The 19933-nt window shown below is 44.3% G+C and overlaps 1 long non-coding RNA gene across 1 annotated transcript; it reads left to right on the top strand.

Moving 5' to 3' along the window:
- The first annotated feature begins 1838 nt into the window (after positions 1-1838).
- LOC144367394 (uncharacterized) lies at positions 1839-16452 on the top strand. The gene is made up of 2 exons (XR_013426736.1): positions 1839-2558; positions 2978-16452. It is a non-coding gene; the product is annotated as an uncharacterized LOC144367394 (long non-coding RNA).
- Positions 16453-19933: the final 3481 nt, after the last annotated feature.

Genomic DNA, 19933 nt, shown 5'->3' on the forward strand with positions numbered 1-19933 from the left:
TTTTTTTTTTTCTTTTTCTTTTGGTACTGGGGATTGAGCCCAGCGGCACTTTACCACTGAGCTCCATCCCGCCCTTTTTATTTTTATTGTTTATGTTGAGACAGGGTCTCACTAAGTTACTTAAGTCCTTGCTAATTGCTAGGCTGGCCTCAAACTCGCAATCCTCCTTCCCCAGACTCCCAAATGGCTGGGATTATAGACATTATTGTTAGAGAGAACTTGACTCAGGCAACGTCATTTTGAAACATATCCTCCACCTTACAACAACTGTCACCCCACAGTCACTCTGACCTATAACAACAGTCAGCCTGACCTACACCCCAGACAACACCCTGTAAGGAGAATTGTTACAGGGGACTGAAATCTTGAGAAACACCCTATTCAACATGGAACAGTCACCTCCACAAAGAATGACAGTGACCATGAGAACCCTTCCCCTGACAACTCACCCTTAGCAACGTGCAAGCTGCAAAAATTCCCCCGCCCCTTCACTCCGCTATAAAATGTCCCTTAAGCAGAGGACAGGACCCAGGCCCGCTGGAACTCTGCCTCTGCAGCTTTATCCCAAATAAATCTGTGTTACTGCTGAGCCACCTCTTCCCTCTCTCTTTATGTCCTTCATTTTGTCCTTTCTTTAGAGTTACAGACCTGCATCACTGTGCACCGGCTCCTGCTTGTATGGTGCTGCCCATCTCCCTATCCTACCTGCACCCTTCTCCTCCTGGCTAACTGGTAACTACCACTGCTCTACTTGGAGGAGATCAACGTTTTGTTTTGCAGGACTGGGGTTGGAATCCAGGATTACCTCACGGGCTAGGCAAATGCCTTACCCCAGCCCTACTGGAACTTTTTAGCCTCCCTGTATAAGTGAGGGTGTGAGGTACCTGGCTTTCTTTATCTGACTTATTTCACTTAATGTGTAATGTCCTCTAGTTCCATTCATGCCGCTGAAAATGACAAGATTTTGGATTTCTTCCTTTTTTTTTCCCCCCCAGTGCTGGGGAATGGAACCCATGGCCTCATGCATTGAGCTATGCCCAAGACCTAGATTTCATTCTTTTTTAGGGCTGAATAGTATTCCATGATGCACCTAAATACTACATTTTTAAAAAATGTATTCATACATCCATGAATACACCACTTCTATTTGTAATTTTTGGTACTTCAAATGTTTTACATTAAAGAATAAAAGTTCAAAAAATGGAAGAGGTGCAGGTGAAGGGGACAGACCTGATTGAGAGAGTCAGTGCTCCTGAGCAAAAGAACAGCCCAGCCTTGCTTTGAGTGGCTGGACAGGAAGCTTCTGGTATTTTTATGCTAATTCCTCTAAGGAGATTCTTTCTTATGGAAGAGACTCTTGACAGCAGCAGGGCCCCTGCACCAGGTGTTTTTGGTTGATTTGTTTAAGAAAGGGAGGATAAGAAAAGGCACATTTCTAGCTACAGATTATGAATTAAGGTCTGAGAGTTTATCCACCATTTTGTCTTCTGTTTTGGTCTCTGCCTCAAAACTACCTTGGACATTTCCAGGAATTTCAGAGAGGGAGGCATTGCAAAAGGCAGGACTTGTTCAGCAGCTCAGGAGGCTAAGACAGGAGAATCTCGAGTATACAGCCAGCCTCAGCAATGGTGAGGTGCTAAGCAGTTCAGTGAGATCCTGTCTCTAACTAAAATACAAAATAAGGCTGGGGATGTGGCTCAGTGGTGGAGTGTCCCTGAGTTCAGGACTTTGTTTCCTTAACCAGCTAGGATCTTGGAATCTTGACATGGGTTGTGAATAACAACAGGGCTCATGTGCACCTCATAGCTCACAGAGGTGCTGGGTTGAGGACAGGGACCTTGATTCCCTTGCCCAGGGGCCACCAGGGTGTTAAGCTTGGGTGTGGCATTATCTGAAATGTGCCTCAGATCTGACAACTTGGGGAGATGCATGAGAAGGCTGGGAAGAGGATGGAAGCAAGATAGGATCAGTTAGGAGACCATTGCAAATGCAATGTGAATTGAAGAACTGATGGAGAAGGTCGAAAGTAGGTAGATTTGAAGAAATAACTCAAGAAAAGTAGAAGCAACAGGAAGCCCAAAGTGAGCCAAGGAAATCACCACCGAGGAACTGTCAGGGACGCACCTCCCCCTCACAGGAATCACATCATCACCAGGCTGAGAGGATCTTAATGCTCATCCAGTACAACCAGCCATCTGTCACTTGGATCCTCTGCCAAGCATGGAAATGGAAACATTCTCCCTGGCTCTCTTTGAACACAACAGAGTACTACGAAGGCTTGCTCGAGGAAAAGGCCCGCAGAGGAGGATCGGCTGTGCTCAGAGAAATTCCAATGAGGGAGCTCAAACCTAAATGACATTCAAGATCAGAATCGGTCCCTATGTTCCAGATGTGGATTGTTCTGAGAGTGTTAAAACAGAACCTGAGTCTGCTTCGGCCACTGTTTTTTATCATCCTCATCTTGCATTCTATCTGTACAATTTCAGTGCTGGGGGTGTAAGCCAGCTCTAACTCCTGAGCCATCCTCAGCATGAGGCCTAGCATACTGATGGCAGATGGTAAGAGGCACATGGGGACCACTGACACCAGGGTGGGATGAACTCAGTTTGTCATTCTTTTCCCAAGTGCCCTCAGACCAGAGAAGGAGATATCAAGGAAGGTGGTGTATCTTGGGGCAAAGGGTAGAGTCTGTCACGGATTAAACACTGGAAAACAGAGATTGTGAATATATCCTTCTCCGTTCCTTGGGGAAGAGTAAACTGACAATTCTGGAGTCCATTTTTATTTAATAATTTCTAGAGATGGCAAAAGACAGCTTAAAACATGTATCTGCACATACATGTCTTCTTGGCCCATCTTATCCACATCTTTCTCTCTGTCATTTCTCCCTTTTCTTTCCCTCCCCTGACTACGGGTGGGGGATGTTGGGGATGTGATTATCAGCAATTGTCATTCATTCCAATATGACTACTTGTAGATGGTCCTCAACACTAGGAAGCAAAGAAGAGCTACTTACATTTAATTCAGGAAAATGTGAAGGAATACACCTGAACCGGGTAAGTAAAACTACTTATTGTATTGCACATCCCTTGGAGAACAGGAGGCTAGAAATGATGGTGGTTGGTTGAGATGGGATATCTGCCTGAGAGTGAAGAGCAACTATCTGCTATGGTTTGGGTGTGATTTGAGTGTCCTCTAAGGGTCCTTTGATGATTGGTGGCACTATGGTAGGTGCTGTGGACTTTAAGAATGTTCTTAGGTCAATTGGAGAGTGCCCTCAAAAGTTATGGTGGGACCTGTTTCTCTCTCTGTTCCTGGTTCAAGATGTAATCACTTACTTGTTCTAACACATGCTTCCAATATTGCTACCTATACCATGAGGTAATACAGCTAAGGAGCATCCCTCTTCAAAGCTGTGTTATGTAGTTGGATTTTTAGCTTCCAGAACTGTGAGCTAAAGAAACCTTTTTTCTTCAAAAGTGTCCCGTGTCAAGTATTTGTTATAGTGATGAAAGCTGACTAATACAGCAGCTTTCCTTAAAAGAAGAGGGAATGAAATATTTGAATGAAGGACTTGGATAGCAGAAGTGGATATATACTATGTTCTCAGAATTTGTGAGGGTGAAATTAGGCATTTTTTGAAATGATGTGCAAAATTTCATTCATTTTAATTAGCAGAGATGAAGGAGGGGTTTGAAAGGCAATTTAAAAAAAAGAAACCATTTCTTTTCCAATGTTATCTTTCATGAATAAAAAAAAGACAATGGGAAATATAATTTTGTACTCTCTGGGTACAAAGAAATCCTCATTTCACAGCACCAAACTCATGGAGTGAACTACTGGACAAATGCTGTGGCAAGCGTGGTGTGGTTTTTGTGGAATGTGGCTCCCTTTGGGAAGGTGCCAAGCCAGAGTTTTGGAAAGCATCTTTTAATCGATCATGTTCAACGGAGAGTAGCTCCTCATCTTACTACACTTGAGGTGTAATTCTGTCCATCTTTATCAACATAGATGACTCTCGTGTTGATGCTTAGACCGAGTTTGATTCTTGTGTCCTGCTGTCATGCATGATTCGTGGTTTAATGACCTTTCAAATGCCCAACCACAGATCCCGACACAGTTTAACAACACTGGGAGTGGGAACAGGGATGCCACAGAGACCCTGGGGGAGTCCAGGGTGGGGAGGGGAGTTTTTGTTAACTATGGTCAACTCCATGACATGTTCTCCATTTAGAGATCATTAATTCGATCCTTCCAAAGTCAAACCACAAAGTGCCAAGATCATAATTTGAATTTCTTGTGACCTTTTTTTTTTCTTGACAAAATGTTATGGTTTATTAACAATCATTAAAGGCCTTTGATGAAAAAGAATGAACATTATTGAAATCATGGAAGTCTTAATGAATTTACAGAATAGTAATATACTCCCTACAATTCCTCCTTGAAATTCAAATTCTGTTCTCCCACGACACTAGCCACCAGTTGACTCAGTCTTGAAGTCACAGACCCCTCTGAGCAGCAGGCGAAAGCCAGGAACTCTCCTCCCATAAATGCACAGGAGACACAAGTTTGCACACCATTTCAGCTGGCTCATAGAATCCCTGCCTGTTTTCCAAACAGCAAAAACAACAAACAAACAAGAAAAGTCCTGAGACCTTAACTTAGCCCTTCATATTCCAGCTGTTTGCTTTCATCAGTCTGGCTGGAAAGCTAGCAAGTACTCAATGGTAGATTTATTGTTTACCTGACTTTTCAGGCAAGAGTGGTAGAATGAAAGGAATGATATTTAGAAGTAGGGAGAAAATTATTTATTTTATTACAGGGAAAAACAATATTGATCTTTCATCTGTTTCCACTTTTATTGAGATTTAATCATTTAGAAATTTCATAGCATGAAAAAACAGGGTTTCTTAAATAGGAATCTGAAAATTGTGCCCTCCGAGGAGTGAAATTGGTCTAGAAAGATGGGTAATTACAAGAATAACCGGAGTCAGGGGCTAGAGGAAAACAGAGAAGGCCTCTGAAAGATCAAGATGAAGCTTAGAATTTGCCTTGACAGTCTAGGGCATTTTTTATAGAATTAACTTCTCCCCCACTCAATCAGGAAAACCACTGTCTTTAAGGATTCACAGTGAAAGCTCTAGGCCTACTTTTGATATAGTCCAGAGCTTGTCATTCTCCCCGCTGAGCTACCAAAGCCCCATCTTTCTTTCCCAGTTTCCATGACCTATTATTTCTGAACTTCCTGATTCTGGATCTGGATTTCGCCCTTCCCTTACACACCCACTTTCAGTAAGGTTCTGGCACTTGGCCCTCAGCCCAGCTAGGAGACAGTCCTAGGGTTACAAAGGCAGATCTATAGGGAGAAGGGATGTTGGTAGTGTGGAAGGACCTCTTCAATCCAATCATCCATTTTCAACTCCTCATCTTACTTTACTATAGTGTTTAACTCTTTCTGCCTTCCTAAAGTTCTCTTTGTCCCTAAATTCCAGAATGCCACTCTCCTGCCTTTCTTACCATATTACAGGCAATGAGTGAGGCAGGGAGGTGGGGAATGGGCAAAGATATTTAAGAGGTCCACTCTCAGGGAGTGCCCGTGGTTTGATGCAGAGCATGGAGGAAAGAGACAAGGTATATGGAATGTGATTGTGGATCAGCAAGATGGCTTCCGTGGAGGACAGTACCACATGCAGAGACATGAATTCACAAGCATGAATTACCTGTCACTACTATAATATTTTTTTTTTGGTCATACCAGGGACTGAAACCAGGGTCAGTCTACCACTAAGCTGTCACATTCTCAGATCCTCAGCCCTTTTTCTTTTTTTCTATGGAGACAGGATCTTGCTAAATTGCTCAGACTGGCCTTGAACTTGTAATCCTCCTGCCTCAGCCTCCTAGTCATTTAAAGGCATTTACCATGGCACCTGGCTTACAGTTTGGTTCTTAAGTGTTCCCCAAAGGTCTGTGTTAAGGGCTTGGTCCCCAGACTGTGGTGCTATTGGGAGGTGGTGGAGCCTGTATGAAGTGGGGCCTCATGGAAGTCTAGGTCCTTGGGGGTGTGCCTTTAAAAGCAATAGTGGTTCCTCAAGTCTCTTTTTCTTTGCTTCTCTCTTCTTGCTTCTCTGGCCATGAGGTGAGTAGTTTTGCTCTGCCATATACTGCCCACTATGATGTGCCCAAAAAGTAAGAGGGCCAACAATTCATGGATTGAAACCTTCAAAACAGCCAAAATAAAACTTTTCTCTTTATAAATTGATTATTTCAGGTATCTATTGTAGTAACATGATACTGACTAATACAGACAGGGTACGAGTTTCCTATGGCTGCTATAACAACCAAAACCCTAGTGGCTTAAAACAACACAAATTGATTATCTTGTGATTCTGAAGGCCAGAAGTTCAAAATAGGTTGGCAATGCAGTATTCCTTCTGGAGGCTTCAGGGGAGAATTTATTTCTTATTAGAATATCCTGCCTTCTTTTTCCCATGTGAGTCTCTTTGTATTGACATTGTGCTCACCTGAGAATCCAAGATAGTCTTCTCATCTCAAGAAATTTAATTTAGTCACATCTGCATAGCACCTTTTACCACATAAGTTAATATACTTATAAATTCTGGGGATTATGAGGAGGATATCTTAGGCAGACCATAATTCTGCTTATCAAAGATAATATGCTTGTTCTTAGAATATCCACAGAACTCTTCTGAGAGAAGAATCCTTGGAGCCAAATCCTTTTTTCTTTTGGTGACAATCATTGAAAAATATTTAAAAGAAAACATGTTTACAAACATCAAATTATATCCAAAAGACTGAAATCCTTTGCTTGTTTCCCAGACAACTGAAGATCAGGGAGTCAATTCACCCAGCTCAGATGGAAAGTCACCCTCAGAGCCAGAAATGCTGGTATTCCGTTGCTATGCTTGTTTTAGTCAAAATTTTCACTGCTGAGACCAAAAGACCTGACAAAAACAATTGTAGTAGGGAAAAGTTTATCTGGGGGCTCACAGCTTCAGAGATCTTAGTCCATAGATGACAACTTCATTCTTAGGAACTCAGGTGAGGCTGGAATCATGATGAAAGGAGTTTGGTGACGGAAAATGGCTTAGGACACGACCACAGGAAGCAGAGACAGAGATAGAGATAGAGAGCCTATTGCACTCATAGGGACAAAACACATACCTCAAGGCATGCTCCCAATGACTCACCTCCACACCCTACCTGTTGCCACCCAGTTAATTCCTATCAGTGGGTTAATGCACTAACTAGGTTAAGGTTCTTATAACCCAATCATTTCATCTCTAAATCTTCTTGCATTGTCTCATACATGAGCTTCTGGGGGACACCTAATATCTAAACCATAACAGTGCCCTTTGGCTGACTTTCCCCTCTCCACTGCTTTTTAATTCCAAGGGATCTGATCTCCTTAGACAGGAGATCACAGGATCTGCAGGGATCTTGACAGTGTCCACACTGTGAATAAAGTAACAGCTTTAGACTGGGCACCAAGGACTTTCTCCTTCTTGTTCTTTACTAAACTTGAAGACTTTAGAACCCTAATTGAACTCTTGGTGTTGAAATTTACAGGTTTGCTTATCATTCATATTTGCCAGAGGGGGTAGGTAGACAAGGAGTGTCAACAGAGAAACAGTACCTGTTGGGATATTGAATTAAGAAAAAAAAGGAAGCCCAGAGATCTAGAAGAAGCTGAAGAACAGGCAGAGGGTACTATCTGGAGATTAGATAGAAAGGAAAAGCATGGTTGGGTACAGTGGTGCAGGACTATGATTCCAGTGAAGTGGCACCCCCTTTCTCCACAGAAAAGCCCTCTTCACCATGGCTGATTTTAGGACTGTCGGCAAAGAGTCTCTGCAAAAGAGTCCAATGTAGGGCTGGGGATGTGGCTCAAGCGGTAGCAAGCTCTCCTGGCATGCGTGTGGCCCAGGTTCGATCCTCAGCACCACATACAAACAAAAGATGTTGTGTCCGCCGAAAACTAAAAAATAAATTTTAGAAAATTCTCTCTCTTTAAAAAAAAAAAAAGAGTCCAATGTAGATAAACTTCCTATTTTCGAGCCGCCCTGTTTACTTGGCCACTGGCCAAGAAGATACCAGCCCTCCAGGTGCTGGACACCCCCTTAATAGTTTTTCACAAACATATCCAGTATAGTACTTTGAAGAAATGTGCAAACAAGGCCTCTGGCCTTGAGCTATCTACAAAGCTATCTACATTTTTAAGATAAGTTATAAATGGGCTCCATGGTAACATCTGGTAGAAAGAGGAAAGAAAGGGGAGAAGAAGCTCTGCCCTACTCAGGTGTTGTCCTTGAAGAGTTAACATGCCCAGAACAGTGAAAGAAAAAGTTGCTTTTATGTGAACTTCTGCAGCCTGTGAACTTCTGAGCCCCTCCCCTTACATGCTGGGTATAAAACTCTGAAACTCCCTGAACTCGGGGTTCAGAGGATTGATTGATTACAGCAAAGGCTGTACCCTCTGAACCTGGCTGCAGCCAAATAAAACTATTTCCTGCTATCTTCCGTACCTTGCCTCTTTTGTCCCTACTACATTTTTGGCGACCCAGATGGGACAGAGGAGGTAAGGAAGGCTGTTCTGCCTCTCTTGTCTCCGGGGACTGGCTTCCCTGGGGCGATGGGGGACAGTGGTTCTCTTGGCGGGCCCAGGCCACTCTTGGCCTAAAGGAGGATCGACTCACCCAGCGCCTTGGCGCTGCCACCCGGAGCACAACAGAACCCACAGGCAGCAGGAACCAGAATTAGGGTTTTGGAGCACCGCCCATCTGAACAGATAGGACCCGGGTCCATTTGGTTTTGAAGCCCACCTGACTTCCCCTTTTAGGCTTTATCTACCTCTGTTGGGTCCCGAGTACACTCCAAAGTGGTTGGAGCTGAAAGGGACCCAGGGAGTCGCCAGAGTAGTCTCTGTTCAGGGTCAGAGAGCAGAGGGGAAACCATTACTCCCTTTTGGTTTGGTTTGGAATTGTTGGAATTTGGGCGGTATATAAATTTTGTTCAGGCCATGTCTTTGTGAAAGTGTGTGAAAGTGTGTGAATGAGATGGACAAAGGGAAGGGTTCCGACCCAACCCAAGGGCCAAAGCGAGTGTGGTTCTGTGGCACCTCATATAGTCTATGGCAGAATTTCACCAACCAACGTCTAAATGAAAGCTCCAGGTCAGGGGGCTGATACCGACCTGCAAGGCTAAGAGGGCCCTAAGTCTCCGCAAGGGGAGCTGCCGGAGATGGATGAAGCGTGTCTTGTCCTAAGTGTGCGACACAGATACAGGGTGGAACATGGGAGGCACACTAAGGAAACTGAGCCTTCTGAAATGTGCATAAGAAACATTTAGGAAGGTTTTTCCTGGTAATGTGGGGTGAGACTGTCGGGAACTAGAAGGAAATTCTCCTTCAAAGATTAGCCTGACAGCCCCCTGGGAGACATTCTGCCCTGAAGGCATCCTGCAGCTACCTATCTCCCTGGAACATCCTGCAGTTATCAGGATCATTAGACATCTTGCAGCTGGCAGTTTTATCACCCACATCCAGCAATTGCAGAGACCTTCCCCATCCCCATCATATGAATACCCACCCAGCAATTGCTGATTAGAGAGCTTCCCCATCCCCAGCATATAAATACCCCTGTGTGAACAATAAAAGTTTGCAGCTTGATCAGAACTTTTGTCTTGCTGTCACCTTCTCCCTTCATCCCTCCCCATCTAGGTTCGCTGCCCACGTTGATGTGTCCTGACTCACTCCACAAAGGTTGCATACGCTGTGAATTAGAGTGGCTCACCCAAGATGTGGGCTGGCCACCAGGAGGATCTTTAGATGAGAGAGTCACTGCTGAGGTCCTTTTGATTGTTGTTGGAACCCTGAACCAATTCTCTTATATTGATTGCTGGCAAGAGATAGTACAGAAACAGCCCCCTTGGTTGAGAGCCTGTCTAGATAGACAGTCCAAGCTGATGTTAGCCAGGAGCATAGTGGTCTCTAAGACCCAGCAGAAAGCAGCTAAATAGAAAACCTGACTAGGAAAACAGGAAAGGAAACAGTCCCCACCCCGCCCCACCCCCCAACCCCCGTGAGCCAGAAGAGGACCCAAGACCTTATGTGCTACTCTACCCAATTTTTCCAAGACCACTGGGACAACAGACTGTCCCCTAGCCCCCTTGTCCTCAGAGGCAACAAATGATGGCCCCCCAATACTGGCTATTTCTTCCTCTGTGATGTCCTCAGGGCCAAAGGCTTCCTAGGACCAAAGACTCTTTCACCTCCCAAGATTAAGGTGGGAGATTTGTCCCAAGACTAGAGCCACAACTCAGATAAGAACTGTTAGAGTCTGTAAACAAGTCAGGATGGCGCCTGGCATTTTGCCAGGGTACTCTCCAGATGCCCCTGCAAGGGACTAAAGGACCTGCCCATATTGACCAGAGGGAAACTCCTGAAGAAGACAGGGCAGTTTTGTGTGCCAGCCTTTCTCCACCACTGAGCTCATAAGCTGGAAAAATCATACTCCCTCCTACCTGGAGAAACCCTGGGCCGTGACTGATCTGATGCAGCCCATTATCCAGACCTAGGATGGGGCCCCAACAAAGAAGAAGATCTAAAGATAAAGAGATGTCAAGAAGCCCTCAGAGAAAGTCTAAAATAAATAAATAAATAAATAAATAAAAGAGAACAGAATACACTGTCTGTGCCCAAGAGTTAGAAGGAATCAGACCCAGCCCTAAGCCCTAGCCTAAGCCTAGCACATCTGCAGACAGAGCCAAAATAAGCCTCCCGCTGCTCCAGCATCTCCCTCTCGCACCCCTGATAGCCCTGAACATTTCTCTTGGCTCCACATCTGCCTAAGGCCCCTCTGCCCCATGAAACTGGCAGCAATAATCGAAAGAGATGTGCCCAACTGACTCAGAGCTGAATGTCCAGGCCACCACCGCTGCTGCCCCTCTCCCTGTCCAGAGATGCCCGGGGGAGGAGGGGCACCATACAAACATTGCAGCTGCAGTGCAAATTTATCAGTGAAGAAATGCGCAGGCGCAAGCAACAGGTGATCAATGCAGCCTTTGTAGGACAGACTGACAGACATTTGCCAAAAATTACAAACCTAGACAGCATACTGAGAAGTATGCCAGAGAGCTGATTAAGGTGACCACCACAGTTTTCATCAATAAATATCCAGAGATTCAAAGACAGGCAGACCAGAAAGATAAAAGGAGGATGGATCTCCTTATAAACCCAGAGGTCACTCAAAGTGGGGTCTCATTAGTTCAAAGCCAATGGTCCAAATGTTTACAAGAAAAAAAAAAAAGCGTGGTCAGACAAAAGGGGAAGCCTCCAATGGCCCCATAGGGCAGCACCCACTGCCATGCTCAAAAGCTAAGACTTGAACAGAGAAGGAGTGAATGTTTTCCCCCAAGACTTTGGTCCCAACCTCTCCTTTCAGTTTCTTCCCACTTGCTCAGAAGTCTGTGATTGACAAATATGGCAGGGGTCCCATAGACATACACAGCTGCATCTGATGCATGGGACCCAGCACCTCAAGAGGGCTCAGCTGCTGCAAGCCCCCATATGAACCAGGAATATATTCATGTTAACAGCCAATAGTGGGCCATTGGGTGCTCACTCCAAAAGGACATGCCACCCTGGCTCCAAGCCACACACTGTGAGCCACCAGCAGGAAGGGCCACAGAGCCCCATGCACTGAGGCTTACTGCACAAAAACACAAGTGGGACAGCTACTATATACAATTAGAGCAGGCTCCCACCTGGCAAGAGGAGAAAGCCACATAGTCAAAGAGCAAAACCTAGGTGGGCACAATGTGGTTGCCACACCAGGACCTGCATGGGACCACACCGCTGCCCTCCAACCTTGGCAGATGGCCCATGGCGAGATTTACATTGGTGCCTTTTACACAAATGATGTCCCAGGTCATCAGTATCTGCTAAGATTTACATTATATTTAAGAGTTGGAGAATCCTAGCAACCAAGATCCTGCACTGGGAGATAACAAAAAAAATTCCTGCATCTTGAAGCGCCAGAGGATCTATGTACGCTCCCCTTCCCTAAATGACAGTTCCTCCCAGGGGCTTGAGGACACCATCCTTGGGACAGCACTGGACTCTGACTTAAAAGCCCATATCTATCAAGAAAAATGTCAAATACCTTGGTTATCATCTGACTCATCAACAGAACAAACAATAGCCACTGGGCCTCAAAAGAAACAGGAGCTCTGCTCAATTCCAGTCCCTTCAACCTGCCATCAGACTAGAGAATTCTTGGGGGCTACTGGGTTCAGCCATATATGGATCCCCAACTTTCAGTTATGGCAAAGCTCCTCTATGAAGCTGCAAGGGGTGGGGGAATGAGATCCTCTAATATGGGGGACAACTAAGCAAAAGGCCTTTGAGGACATTAAACAAGCACTCACCAGTGCACCTAGATTAGGGCTCCCCGACCTCACAAAGCCTTTCTTTCTGTATGTCCATGATTGGTCTGGAGTGGCTATGGGAGTTTTGACTCAGATGCTGGGGACATGGCACTGTCCAGTGACCTATTTGTCCAAACAGCTGGACACTGTAGCCCAGGGCTGGCCATCTTATTTATGGGTCATTGCAGCCACAGCTCTTCTGGTGTTGGAAGCTGATAAACTGGCCATGGGACAAGAACTGGTTGTCAGAGTTCCTCATTCAATTTTGACATTGTTAGGACACTATTGGTTGACTAATGAAAGAATGGTCAAATATCAGGGCATATTATGTGAAAACCCATGTATCCACATTGAGGTTGTCAGAACTCTAAACCCAGCAACTTTGCTGCCCATTGGACCTGGAAAACCTTACCACAAATGTGGGGAGGTCATGGATGAAGTGTTCTGCAACAGACCAGACCTAACAGACCAGCCGCTCAAGGATGCTGATGCAGAGTACTTCACAGATGGAAGTAGTTTTATAAAAGGTGAGGTATGTTTTGCTGGATATGCAATTGTCACCCTCGACTCCACTGTTGAGGCAGAACCTCTGCCTCAGTGAACCTCAGCACAAAAAGTAAAACTTATTGCTTTGACTCGAGCACCTCAGTTGATAGCAGGAGTCTGTGTGGATATTTACATAGACTCAAAATATGTGTTCGCTACCCTTTATGTTCATAGGGCCTTATGTAGGCTAATTAACTCAGGAGAGAAAAAAAAGGGGGGCATGATGGATGGGCAAGAAATTTTTAAACTTTTGGATGCACTGTGGGCTCCCAGGAAGATTGTGATTATATATTGCCAAGGTCATCAAAAGGGAAACACTGTGGCTTCTCGGGGCAACCAGAGAGCTGACAGAGAGGCTAGGTTAGCTGTCTGCAAGAAATGGGAAGAAAATCCAGGCCCAGGTTTAAATGTTGCCTTTCTGCCTGGCCAACTAGCTAACAGAATGGGAGCCAACATACTCCCAACATGAAAGTAAGTGATTTAACACTGAAAAAGAAAATTTTCTCCCAGGTGGATGATGGAGATTTTCTGATGGCCAGAATAGCCATCCTGGAGATTCTAGCCGCAGCCTTTATCAGACAGCTTCGCAGGAAAACATGTTGGACATACAACACTTGAGACAGTTCTGAGTCAACATTTCTATGTCCCCCAGCTCATGAGCAACACCTGGATGATCTGCAAACAATGTGAGGTTTGTGCTCACAACAATCCTTGTCAGGGGCCAAAGCTTCCACCAGGAATCCAAACTATAGGAGGAGCACCTTTTGAAGACTTGGAAGTAAACTTCACTGAACTACCACGTTCATGGGGCTATAAGTAACTTTTGGTTTTTGTGTGTTCCTACTCTGACTGGATGGAAAACTTTCCTACCTGCACTAAAAAAGCTAAGGAAATACTAGGATGCTTCTCTGGAAAATGATTCCCAGATTTGGTGTCCCAATAACTATTGGCTCAGAAAATGGGCTTTTGTGGCTGAGGTGATACAATTACTGACCAAGAGTTTAAATATCAGATGAAAGTTACGTACTGCCTATAGGCTGTGAAGTTCTGGTAAAGTTCAAAGGATGAACAGGACTTTAAGGCTCAATTGGGTAAGCTGTGTCAGAAGACTCTCATTGTGATGAACTTCTCCCTGTGACACTGTTGAGGATTAGATCCACTTCCACAAGGAGTGGATTTTTCTTTTAAGATAATATATGGGATGTCCCTGCCTCTTACTAGGATACGACAGGGAGACTTAAGAGAGGTAGGAAAATTAACCCTGAGACTACAGCTTCAGGCCTTAGGGAGAACTTTACAGGTTCTCAACCAATGGGTTAGAGAAAGATTGCCAGTAAGTTTGACCCAAGTGCACACTCCTTCAAGCCTGGAGATTGAGTCTGGGTCAAAGAATGAAATATCCAACCCCAGAACTTCTTTGGAAGGGCCCTTTCAATGTTATTTTATCCACCTCAACTGCCGTAGAGTTTGCAGAGATAGATCCCTGGATTTACTACACCAGACTCATGCCTGCAGCTGCGGACTGGGCATGCTCTCCATATGCTGCTACATCCCTGAAGCTGACCATCCTGAAGAAAAAGGAGCACCAGAGAAGCTTGAGGATCAGAAGGACAACAGCCCTGCTCCAGTCACTCCGGAAGCTGACTGGTCTATGCATGGCTGAAGCTTGAGGAGACTATGGCCCTGTTTCAGCCACAAAGGAGGGACTGGCTGACCAATGAATGGTGAAAGATAAACTTCCCACCAGAACTAATGAACTATTTCAACCTCTGAGTTAGTTCTTATACTGTAATGCATTGCCACCCCTTGTTTCTAGATATATACATAATTCTCTGGTTTTTTTGCTACTGGTTTGATTATAGTAACTCCTACTGACTGGACTCTGGGTAACAAAATTTTACTTATAGTTTTTTATCTTGCTTATATAAGTTTTCTAGGACTTGCATGGTTTGTTATTAGTTTGGCTTTGTTAATTTATGCTGTTTAACTTATGCTAACCAAAATGTTAGTCTATTATTTAGTTTGGTTTCCTTTGATAACCTTAAGGGATTCTGCCCTACTCCTATTCTAACCATGGAGATCATGTGAACCATGTGTCAAGACAATCCACTATAACCAAGAGGTGGTAAAACATATATTTAGGACCTGCCCCATCAGAGGAATGCTATAGATTGATGACTGTTTGGAAAGGAAAAAGAGGTCCATTGGAAAGAAACTTGATTTAGGAAGTCACCAATCTTGGGGTGAAGGTATCTGGCCACCCCAGAGGATTATTGCCACTTATGCTTCAGCTACCTGGGCACAAAATGGCATTTGGAGCTATAGAACTCCTATTTACATGTTAAACAGAATTATTCACTTACAAACTACACTAGAAATTATTAAAAATCAGACTGCCACAGCCTTAGACCTCCTAGCCACACAACAGACCTGACACCAGTGGCTAACTATCAAAACCGCTTGGCATTAGATTACCTACTGGCTGAGGAAAAAGTAATATGTGGAGAGTTCAACAGCTCAGATGGTTGCATCCAAATGAATGATAATAGACAAACAGTTAAGAATATAGCCAACAACACAAGAGAACTAGCACATGTGCTAGTGCATACCTAGAAGGGCATTAAATTTTGGTCCCAAACATGCTTTTGGAAGATGGTTTTCAACTCTTGGTAGATTTAGAAGCTTAACTGGTAGTGAGTATTTTGCTGTTAACCTGTTTATTGCTCCCATGTTTGGCTCCACTGTGCATTAAAACTAATGGGTCCACTGAAGAAGCTGCTGTTGAAAGGATGACAACAATTAAGGTTTTGGCATTATATAAGGCTTTAAGCCAAGATAATGGTAATGATGCTCTTAAATTTGAAGAATCAAATTTTGGGGAGCATCATTAAAGGGAGGAATTGAAGTGGCACCCCCTTTCCCCACAGAAAAGCCCTCTTGACCATGGTTGATTTTAGGACTGTCAGCAAAAGAGTCCAATGTAGATAAACTTCCTATTTTCATGTCGCCCTGTTTACTTGGCCACTGGCCGAGAAGATACCAGCACTCCAGGTGCTGGACACCCCCTTAATAGTTTTCACAAACATATCCAGTATAGTACTTTGAAGAAATGTGCAAACAAGGCCTCTGGCCTTGAGTTGGGCTTCACAGAGATGTCTACATTTTTAAGACAAGTTACAAATGGGCTCCATGGTAACAGCTGGCAGGGGGAGGAAAGAAAGGGGAGAAGAAGCTCTGCCCTACTCAGGTGTTGTCCTTCAAGAGTTAACTTGCCCAGAACACTGAAAGAAAAAGCTGCTTTTATGTGAACTTCTGCAGACTGTGAACTTCTGAGCCCCTCCCCTTACATGCTGGGTATAAAACTCTGAAAATCCCTGAATTTGGGGTTCAGGGGATTAATTGATCACAGTAAAAGCTGTGCCCTCTGAACCTCGCTGCAGTCAAATAAAATTGTTTCCTGCATCTTCGGTGCCTTGCCTCTTTGTCCCTACAACACCAGCAACTCATGAGGTGGAGGCAGGAGGATAACAAGTTTGAGGCTGACCTCAGCAACTTAGTGAGACTCTGTCTCAAAATAAAAAATAAAATGGACTCCCAATGTGGCTTAGTGATGAAGCACTCCTGAGTTCAATCCTTAGTACCATTTTTTTTAAAGGAAAAGTAGAAGCTAGACCCTGAAGGGATTTTTGTGTGTGTTTGTTTTTATAGTAATGGGGATTGAACCTAGGGATACTCTATCCCTGAGCTAAAAACCCAGCCCTTTCCTGTTTTATTTCGAGATAGGGTTTCATTAAATTGCCCAGAATGGCCTGGAACTTGTGATCCTCTGCCTTAGCCTAACTGGGATAGGAGGTACCACTACACCTGGCTGATTTTTTGGTTTCATTTGGATTTTCATTTTTATCATATGAAGGAGTTCAGAATTTATCCTATAGCTACTAGTTATTGAGCCAGGGCTTCTACTTTAAATTGTGCTGTTTCTTTATACTTTTCCTTCAACCAGATTACTTTTTAATAATTTTTGTTTGCTTGATTGAGCTTGTTTTTGTTTTGTGCTAGGGATTGAATCCAGGGCCTTGAATATTCTACCACTGAGTTACATCCCAACATCTAAACTGAGTCATTTTCATCCTGAACCTATTTGTGAAATCACAGATTTTATATATTAGTTACATCTTTCCGATAGACATTACATGTGAATATTCAATCATAAAAAGAAAATGTTCTGGGCTGGGGTTGTGGCTCAATGCTAGAGCACTTGCCCAGTACATGTGAGGCACTGGGTTCGATCCTCAGCATCACATAAAAATAAATACATAAAATCAAGGTTAAAAGAAAGAAAGAAAATGTTCCTTCATGGAACACTGGAACTCATCTGCACATATTCACAAATGAGTACCAGACTTTGAGAAATAAGTCATAAGCAACAGAAGCCTCTTCAAGGTTGTATGCAGGGAAAGAATATGACCAGGTTTGCCTTTGATACATTACTGTTCAACAGCATGAGTCACAGGCCGGAATGGCAGAAGTAGAGGGGAGGGTCTGGATGTCAAAACTATCAAGGAGACAGAATTGATGGATAATAGGGGGCAGACTGGAAAGAGAGGAAGGAATTGGCTCAGTGGTATAGCACTTGGCTAGTATGTGCAGAAGTAGTCAAAGAGATGGGAGAGTGAAGGAATAGCAAGGAATAGCTAACCATGGAACCCAGAGTATTTTTTAAAAAGAAAAGTGTGAATACTGAATGCCATCAAATGCTGGAGGGAGGCTCTCAGGGCAAGGTATGAGGGCTCCAGACTTAAAACAGCTCAAGTTCAAATCTTGGCCTTACTGCTTACAGCTAGGCACTGTGATAGAGCTGCCCACACCTCTGCCTACCTGAAGCTGCAGGGGACAGTGTGCATCCCCCTGACAACACCCCATCTTGATTGTCTGCCTGGTTCTCCAGGGCTGCTCTGTGACTCCAAAAGTTCCAAGTCTTTTCCAGTCCAGTGAAGGGCCAGGATGGGAGCTACTGTCCCAGGGCAACCGTAATCAAGGGAGGGTGGGAGTGAGCTCATAAATGCTTTAGCCTCCCGGCCTGCCAGTGGCACAAATTTAAAGGAGTGGGTTAGTTTTCTGTTTTTGCTGTGACAAATAGCACTAAGTCCCTGGCTTGAATTGTTAGCTGACAGTCCTGTGAATCATAGGTCTGACATGGATTTCACTGGGCTGAGGTCAGGGCCCCTCCTGGGGACAGTGGAAGAGAATCCCTTGTCCTTGCCCTCCACTCCTGCTAAAGGCTACTTGCTTTCCTAGATGCTTAGCCCCTTCTTCCATCTTCACAGCTGGCAATGATGGTCAAGCCTTCTTATGCTGCCATCTCTCAGGTCCTCTCTTCCATTCTTAAGGAGGTGTGGATTACGCTTGGGTTCACCAAGATAATTCAGGATAATTGCCCTTGTTTAAACTCAATTGATTAACAAGTTTCATTCCATCTGGGAATGACATAATATATCTGCAGTTCTGGGGACTAGGACATAGACATCCTTGAGTGGGCCTTTATTCCCCCTCCTTGTCCCCTGGTAGGGAGCTGCTCACTATAGTTTTTCAAGGAGCACAACAGGGCTGAGTCCCAGTTGAGACTCATTAACATTCTTTTTGGTTTTCTTCCTTCCTGGTTTCCTGGGGAAGAGGAAATTTCTTTCCCAAATTAACTCCTTTCCTCCTAATTCTTATTCAAAGATCTGCCTTGGGGGAATCCAAACTAAGATAGTGACCTTGGGCAAGTTATGTAATCAACTAAGTCCTAGTTTCTTCCCTCAGGAAACAAAATGTGTAATGGAACCTTCTTCCAGGATAATTCTGAGGAAACCTGTAAAACCTCTGGAACAGGGAGTACTGAGTAGGTCCTCAAAAAAGGTGAGCAACTGATGGAGAGATAGAATGTGGGGTACAGACAGGCACTACCCTTGGACAGACAGGTATCCACCTGTTCTTGAAGGCACTGGAATGTGGAACAGGCCTCAGGGAAAATAATGAACTTTGGAAATGACAGTCTTGAGGACTTTTTGTTGTTATTGTTGCTATTCTGGGAGTTGAGTCTAGGGCCTAGTACACTCTACCACTAAGCCACATCATCAGCCCTCCAGAATTTCTGAGCTGTCAGAAAAGCCCAGCTAGGGGGATAGGGATGTAGCTCAGTTGGTAGAATGCTTGCCTCAAATGCACAGACCCTGGGTTCAATCCCCAACAACACACACACACCAAAAAAAAAAAAAAAAAAAAAAACCAAACCAAACCAAAACAAAACAAACAAAACAACCCAGCTGGCACAGGGGATTGTATATTTCATCATGTCAAGATCTCCACGTTCTGAGTTTTCTCTAGTCAAGTGACTGAAGAGGGTGGACAGAAAGGACTTAGGGCCCCATTTGTAATCCCAGCAACTTGGGAGGCTGAGGCAGCAGGATCACAAGTTTGAGGCCAGCTTCAACAATTTATTTAAAGACCCTAATTTCAAAAAAAAAAAAAAAAAAAAAAGCAGTGGGGAAGGTGCTGGAGATGAAACTCTGACCCTGGGTTCCATCCCTAGTATTAGGGAAAAATAAAAAGATCCTAGGGTTGGACATTTGAGGATGGAGAGGGTCAAAGAAGTAGTTGCATAGGGGGTTAGGAAGGGAGCCTGCAAAGTTAAGTGTGAGATCCACGCTAATGGAAAGAGAAAGGGATCATTTTGGGAGACTAGTTAGTAATCCTTAAGAGGTAAAGTGCAGGTACCAGGTGTAAAGATAGGCTAGAACTACCAGGTAGGAGATGGAGTACTGACTGACATTTAAGCTTTCCAGGGCTAGGAAGGTTCACAGTGTTAGGGCAAGATCCACCCACATAGTCCAGGTGAGGGGGGGCCGGGTGTCTGTGCCCACAGGTTCTTTGCACTGTTGTCTGAAGAATTTCAATCAAG

Source organism: Ictidomys tridecemlineatus, chromosome 10 (genome assembly GCF_052094955.1).
Source record: "Ictidomys tridecemlineatus isolate mIctTri1 chromosome 10, mIctTri1.hap1, whole genome shotgun sequence".
Lineage (NCBI taxonomy): Eukaryota > Metazoa > Chordata > Mammalia > Rodentia > Sciuridae > Ictidomys > Ictidomys tridecemlineatus.